We start from the raw sequence: 7446 nt of genomic DNA on the forward strand, positions 1-7446 counted from the left end.
TCAATTTCTCATGCATAATTAAAATGCCATTGAAATAGCTTAATCTTAAAGATCTGGATGTTCTGCAAAATATTTGGAATTGTACAGAGAAGGGTGCTATGCTGAAATAGGGAAAAGAGTCTCCTTTTATTGTGCGCTTATTATTTTCTAGCACAGCATAAAGCCTACTTTGCCAAAAGCATAATGTAATTGCTGGCATAATGTTTAATGGTGTCTTTTCAGAACCAGCATAGTAGAATCCTGGAAAGGAAGCATTCTGGCAGCTGCCACAAAGGCCCCTAAATAGCCATTCATTCATGATCATCAGTGCTGAGCTGACATGTGCTGGCCATAGTCCATCCTGTGCCAGGCTCTGCAGTAAGTGATAGATGAACAAAAAGTCTTTCCCTCATTCTGAATTCTCAACCACCTACACAATCGCCGTATTTCAAGTAGGAGACGTGATTAAATAAACTATAAAGTAAACGTTTTTGCTCAGTAGGTCAATTTTATTATATTCATGGATAGATTTCTTATCAAGTACCTCAAGTACCTCTTGAACCTACATAAGCTATTTTGTAATGTCCCTTAATTACTCTCAGAAAACAAATCGCTAAATAATTTTGAAAGATGCAAAGTATTATATGCAGTATATAATGTTAACCTTTGGACTCAGCACTATTTATGAATGGGAAGATTAATGAATCACACATTAAAAACTTGTGAAAGGAAACTTGAATCCAGGGGCAAGGACCTCTAAGAATTAGCTCATTTTAAAGATTTACTTTTATTTTTTTTATTGGAAAGGCGGATATACAGAGAGGAGAGACAGAGAGGAAGATCTTCCATCCGATGATTCACTCCCCAAGTGAGCACAACAGCCGATACTATGCCAATCCGAAGCCAGGAGCCTTTTCCGGGTCTCCCACGTCGGTGCAGGGTCCCAAAGCTTTGGGCCGTCCTTGACTGCTTTCCTGGGCCACAGGCAGGGAGCTGGAAGGGAAGCGGGGCTGCCGGGATAGAACAGGCACCCATATGGGATCCTGGGCGTGCAAGGCGAAGACCTTAACCACTTGCGCCACTGCGCCCCGAATTAGCTCATTTTAAATCTTGGGCATAACTCAGGCCCTAAGATAACAGTACACATACAACTGTGTCTATGCCTGATGTGCATTCATGAAGTCAGTTTTAGAAATAAAGACTTGTACTACAGGTATGCCCACCCATTTTTTTCTGTTTTAAAATAGTTTTTTTCTGGAAAAATTGTAAATGGGTTCCATGAATATTCTGATTAACTATCAGAATATTCTTCTGGATTATCTCTCAATTTATTTGAGCTGCTCTGCAGCACTACAGGTTGATAATTGGTTGACAGTCAAACAAAACAGATGATTTCTTATTCATAGAAATGCAAAGCAAATTGTGTCCCCTGGAAATTAAGCTGACTATTTTTTCTGTGAGTATTAGCCAGTTTCACATTTACTAAGATTTTAATTCTGTATCTCTTATGTGTGATTCTTTCAATTACATTTTGTATCATGTATAACTTCTTATTAGTTCCCGCATTGTTTAATTAGCTAATGAATTATTTGGCACATGCATGTGTTTTATACTGATAGGTATTTTTAGTCACTAATTTTCTATAATACTTTTCAAGTACAGTGATTATTTTCTTCCTTTTCTCCCATAGTATTCAATGTTTCATACACCTTACAAAGAACTGGCTTTGTAAAACCCAGCCTGAAACTTCATGTAACTTACATAGTTTGTATTACAACCTATAATGACTTTCACACAAACAAGACTAATTAGGATAATAGCAAGAATAAAACCCATGACTTTACATAGGTATAGTTTAAAAATCAGGCCTACCACTTTCTACAGTGTGATTTTTGAAAATTTGTTGAACTTTTCTGAATTCTATTACCATGATTTAAAAATTGACTTATGCTAATGCCAGCTGGGCAAGATGATTGGGGATGAAATAAGAGTTTGTATTTAACTTGCTTAATATTGGATGGTGCCTCATTCTTAATAGCTACTCACTGAATGTTAATTTATCTTCCAGACATGCTTTCAAGTTTATTCTTTTAAAAATAGGTGGAAAGCAGAGACACACACACAGAGAGAGAGAGAGAGAGAGAGAGACAGAGACAGAGACAGAGACAGAGAGAGAATGTGTGAATGAATATATCATCCATTTTTTGGTTCACTCCCCATATACATACATCTGTTTTATGTTAGACCAAGTTGAAGCCAGGATCCAGGAACTCAGTTCCATCCCTGGATACTAGTAGAAGAACCCAGGTGGTGGAGTGAATACCTGCTGCCTCCTCGAATTCACATTAACAGAAATCTAGGATTGGAAATGATGTAGGAACCTGAACTTAGTTATTCCAGTATGGGATGCAGGAATTTCAGGGACATCTGAACTATTGTGACATATGACTGCCTTTCAGTTTTTTTTTTAATTGGAAAGTCAGATATACAGAGAGGAGGAGAGACAGAGAGAAAGATCCTATGTCCAAACTCACTCCCCAAGTAGCCACAAGTGGCTGGAGCTGAACCGATTTGAAGCCAGGAGCTAGGAAGACCTCCAAGTTTCCCATGTGGGTGCAGTGTCCCAAGGCTTTGGGCTGTCATCAGCTGCCCTCCCAGGCCACAAGCAGGGAGCAGTATGGGAAGCAGAGCCAGTGGGATCAGAACCAGTGTCCACATGGGATCCAGGGTGCTCAAGGTGAGGACCCCAGCTGCTAGGCCCCTTTTCAAATTTTTATGAAACAAAATAAAACAAAACAAGTTTTGTTAAAGAAGATACTATCTATTCTGATAAGCTATTGTTGGTGTTCCTATTTATAGATACTACAATGATTACTTCAAGCTCAATAGACAGGAATCTAGGCTATCCAGAGTTTTAATTCAGTACCCTGCCGTGCTGGCCTAAAACAAGAAATGAGCTGACAATCAGGGCAGACTCCAGATGCTAAGGACCACATTTATGCTTAAGGGATTATTATTGTAGAAGAAAATTTAATTACAATACTGACCTTTTTGCATGTAAGATAGTGTTAGTCCATTTGGATGAATGTGGATTAACATTCAGAATAACCAAGGTTACTCAGTCAAAGGTTTGAAAGCAAATGCTTCCCTTCCTCTTCATGTGGCATCCATAAACATTTATTTATGTGGTCAGTTGCTAAATCTATGCTCAACTACTAGGTCTTTAAAATATGCTTGTAAATTCCCCTTTAGTAGCCAGACATTTTGTTCCCTTGTCTTTCAAATTTTGGGGGGTTGGGTTGTTTAAAATTCTAAGTTATTTAAAACCCAGATGAATATGTAATGAGACATTCATGCATCTTCCAGTTGCCGGTTTTCAATTACTTCAGTGACACTGAAGGATAAAAAAGATGCAAATGGCTATTTCTTATGAGTTTAATCCTCGTGACCTGATATATCTTATCATTTGGTTTGGTAATTAGACTTTTCTGATATTGTTGTAAAATACACATCAATTGTGAAGGGAAGAAGTCATTATTTACTATTAGGGGTGGGGATTACGCTCATTTTTCACTGCCCTTACCTGGGAATCAAGGACAGAATGAAGCAATTTTATCTTGGAAGCCTGTGCCTGTTGTGATTCTGGGATGGAACAAATAGCCATGAAATTAATCTGAGGATGTTCAATCAGTGTCTTGCCAAGGCTTGGCTGGTATCATCTTGTTGTATAAAGTATAGCTTTCCAGGCTCTCAGCTTCCTCATGAGCATGAGAAAATCTGGGCAACATTTGTCCCTGTTACACATTATCTTGTAAAGGGTGAGGACAGGGACCAGTAGAAAACAAATTAATGAAGGGGGAAATGTATTTTGAAGCCAAGGGACTATAAATATTACAGTTCTGTCAGTGCTGTATTTATGACACTTAATGTGAGTTGGAAAATAACTTGTGTAAGTATAGTTCTGGGAAAAAGAAGAGAATAGGTAAATATTGACTCAAATTTTGTATAACAAGTCTAATGAAAAAAAAACTAAATGTTGGGTGGAGGTCAGTTGTTTCAAGGGATAAGGTAGTCTTTGTTGCTAATGATTAGTTCAACTAATACTTAACAGAGTTCTCGCTAAATATCGTACTCTCCTGAAAAGTAAACATTATTTCCAACTTTCTTAGGCTAGGAGAAGGTGGCTGTTTTGATCCAGTGGTTAAGATGTTGCTCGGGATGCCTGTATCCCATGTTGAAGTGCCTCCATTCAAGTTGCTGCACTACTTACATGAGTTTCCTGCCAGTGTGCATCCTGGAAAGCAGCATGTGGTCAGGCAAGCATCTGAATCCCAATAACCACATGGGAAACCTGAACTGAAATGTGGTTGTCTGGTTTCCTGACTTTGGACTGGCTCAGCCTTGGTTGTTGCGTGTATTTGCTAGGAGGGCAGGTGAACCAACGCTTGGAAGATTTTCACTCTTTCTCTCTCTGTCAAGTAAAATCAAATAAATAAATTAATAAATAAATAAAACTTCTTTTAGATATTTATTTTTATTTGAAGGACTTTATAGAGAGGAGAGACAGAGAAGAGTCTTCCACCTACCAATTCACTCCCAAAGCAGTTACAAACAGCCAGAGCTGAGCTGATCTGAAGCTGGGAGCCATGAGCTTCTTCCTGGTTTCCATGTAGATGCAGGGGCCCAAGGGCTTGAACTATTCTCTGTTGCTTTCTCCAGTCATAATCAGGAAACTGGGTCTGAAGTGGAGTAGCTGTCACTGGAACCAGCATCCATATGAGATATCACACTGCAAGGTAGAGAATTAACCTGTTGAATCACAAGGTCAGCCCTGGTAAATAAATCTTTGAACAGAGAAAAGTTTCAGTAGATTCAAAAGGTAACAACTATATTTATATAGAAATGCTCTGCATATTTAATACATTTGCTTAATGCATTAAATAGCATATTTTTTACGATTTAATAACTATTTGTTTCAGAATGCTTTCAAATTTATATGGCAAAATTGTAAAGTTGTACTACAGAGACTTCTAAAACATTCTGGACCCCAGCAATTTGTTTGCTAATAGACTGTAAAACCTCAAATAAATAGGTGAATTTCTGAATATGGCACTGGCATTAACTGGCAATTGTGTGCCAGTTCATTTCTGGCTGCTGCTTCACTTCTTTATATATATATATAAATATATATATAAATATATAAAATATATATAAATATATATAAATATATATATATAAATATATATATATACTGCTTCACTTCTTTATATATATATATATACACACACACACACACACACACACACACACACATATATGATTTATTGATTTTTATTGGAAAGGCCAACATACGGAGAGGAAGATCCTACATCCACTGATTCACTCCTCATACAGTCACAATGGCTCAAGCTGCACCAATCAGAAGCCAGGAGCCTGTAGCCTATTCCGGGTCTGTAACATGGGTACAGGGTCCCAATACCTTGGGCTGTCCTCGACTGCCTTTCCAGGCCACAACTAGTAAGATAGATGGGAAGAGGGGCTGCTGGGATCAGAACCGGTGCCCACATGGGATCCTGGCACACAAGCCACTAGGCTACTGTGTTAGGCCTCTGTTCCACTTCTCATACAGCTCTGGGCTAATGACCTGGGAAAGCAAGGAAAAATGGCTTAAATGTTTAGGCCCGTGCCACCATGTAGGATACCCAGAAAAAGCTCATTATGTCTTTTGTTTCACCCTGACTTAGCCCTGGTTATTAAGGATATTTGGAGAGTGGAAGATTTCCTTCACCTCGCTCTCTCTCTCTTTTGTCTTCCTCTTTCTATATGTAACTCAGCCTTTAAATAAATACATAAATACTTAAAAATTTTCTAAGTATGTAAAACTTTCCAGGATTAAATCTAGGAGATATAGAAAATCTAAATAGATTCATAATACTGTGGCTGAAGGCATAATTAATGGCCTCCACCGAAGAAAAGTCCAGGATAGATTAACTGTATTCTACAGGAAATTTAAAGGTAAACTAAATTGAGTACTTTTTGCTTCTTCAATAACTGAAAAGGCTAGAGCTCTGCCAAAGTCTTTTTAAAAATATATATTTTGTTTCTTTGAAATGCAGAGTGCTAGATTGAGAGAGATTCCATTTGCTGGTTTACTTCCCAGATGGCTGGCCTAAGTCAGGAGTGCTAAACTCAATCTGGGTCTTTCGTATGAGAGGCAGTGTTCCAAGCACTTGAGCTGTATTCTGCTGCTTTTCCAGGTACATTAAAGGAACGCAAGCATCTGGGACTCGTACCGCCACTTTGATATGGTGCATTGGAGTCTCAGGTGGTGGTTTAATCTGCTGCACCACAATGCTGACCGTTCTTACGTGTTAAACATATTTATTTCTTCCTGAGGAAAGAGATTATTCATTATATTACCTTGTAGCCAGTGTGCCTTTACCACAGATTTACCTTCATTGTTTAGAAGGAATTATAAATATCTTCTGTAACAATAGAATAAGCCCTAGATAATAGACAGTTCCACTAAATTTCTCATTTAGTTATTTCTTGAGCGATTCACAAGAATCCCTCCTAAGAAGATCCTTAGACCATTCACTGTTGTTTGAAGAGCAAACTGTGATGATTTGCTGCGAAACAAAACAAAGAAAAACAAAACAAAATGCCCATGAACCATCCTAGGGAAGAATTATAAGTAATTACCACTGAGTGCTGCAGTAGTTTATCATTCCGGTTGATGAAATACACCATCGGTTATGTGATGGGAGATTTAAATGGTAAGTGGGTATGGAGTGTCTGACCAGCATCTCCCTCTTTGTTGCTTACTGTATATAATTCTTCAGACTTAACTCCTTCAACCCCGGAGTACACTCTTTCATTTTACTACTTTTCTACTGTTTCACACTCCAATTAAAGTGTTAATATTTCCTTTTACTGAGATTGCTACTTTATAATATTTATTAATTTGCGCAGGGGCCATGCTAATCTTCTCTGTATCGTTCCAGTTTTAGTATATGTGCTGCATTTGCAAGCTAGTTGGAGGAGGTGAGGGCCTTTACTTCATGCTAATAGAGTGTAACATTTGAATTTTTAAAAAAGATTTATTTTTATTGTAAAGTCAGATAGACAGAATGGAAGAGAGACAGAGAGGAAGATCTTCCATCCGATGATTCACTCCTCAAGTGACTGCAATGGCCAGAGCTGAGCCAATGTGAATCCAGGAGCCAGACTTCTCCCATGTGTGTGCAGGGTCCCAAGCCTTTGCAGCCATCCTCAACTGCTTTCCCAGGCCACAAGCAGAGAGCTGGATGAAAAGCGGGGCTACTGGGAATTAGAACCAGCGCTCATATGGGATCCCAAGCACATTTAAGGTGAGGACTTTAGCTATTAGGCCACTATTCCAGGCCCCCATTTTAGTTTTTTTTTTTTTTTTTTTTTTAACAAAACCAGGAGCCAGGAGCCTCTTCC

General features: G+C 38.5%; 1 non-coding gene across 1 annotated transcript; it reads right to left on the reverse strand.

Moving 5' to 3' along the window:
- Window positions 1–6907: 6907 nt before the first annotated feature.
- On the reverse strand, window positions 6908–7009 carry LOC121161102. Its single transcript, XR_005884621.1, has one exon. It is a non-coding gene; the product is annotated as a U6 spliceosomal RNA (small nuclear RNA).
- Between the last annotated feature and the right edge of the window lie 437 nt (window positions 7010–7446).

This window comes from Ochotona curzoniae, unplaced genomic scaffold (genome assembly GCF_017591425.1).
Source record: "Ochotona curzoniae isolate NIBS_2020 unplaced genomic scaffold, NIBS_Ocur_1.0 contig_4612, whole genome shotgun sequence".
NCBI classification, from domain to species: Eukaryota; Metazoa; Chordata; class Mammalia; order Lagomorpha; family Ochotonidae; genus Ochotona; species Ochotona curzoniae.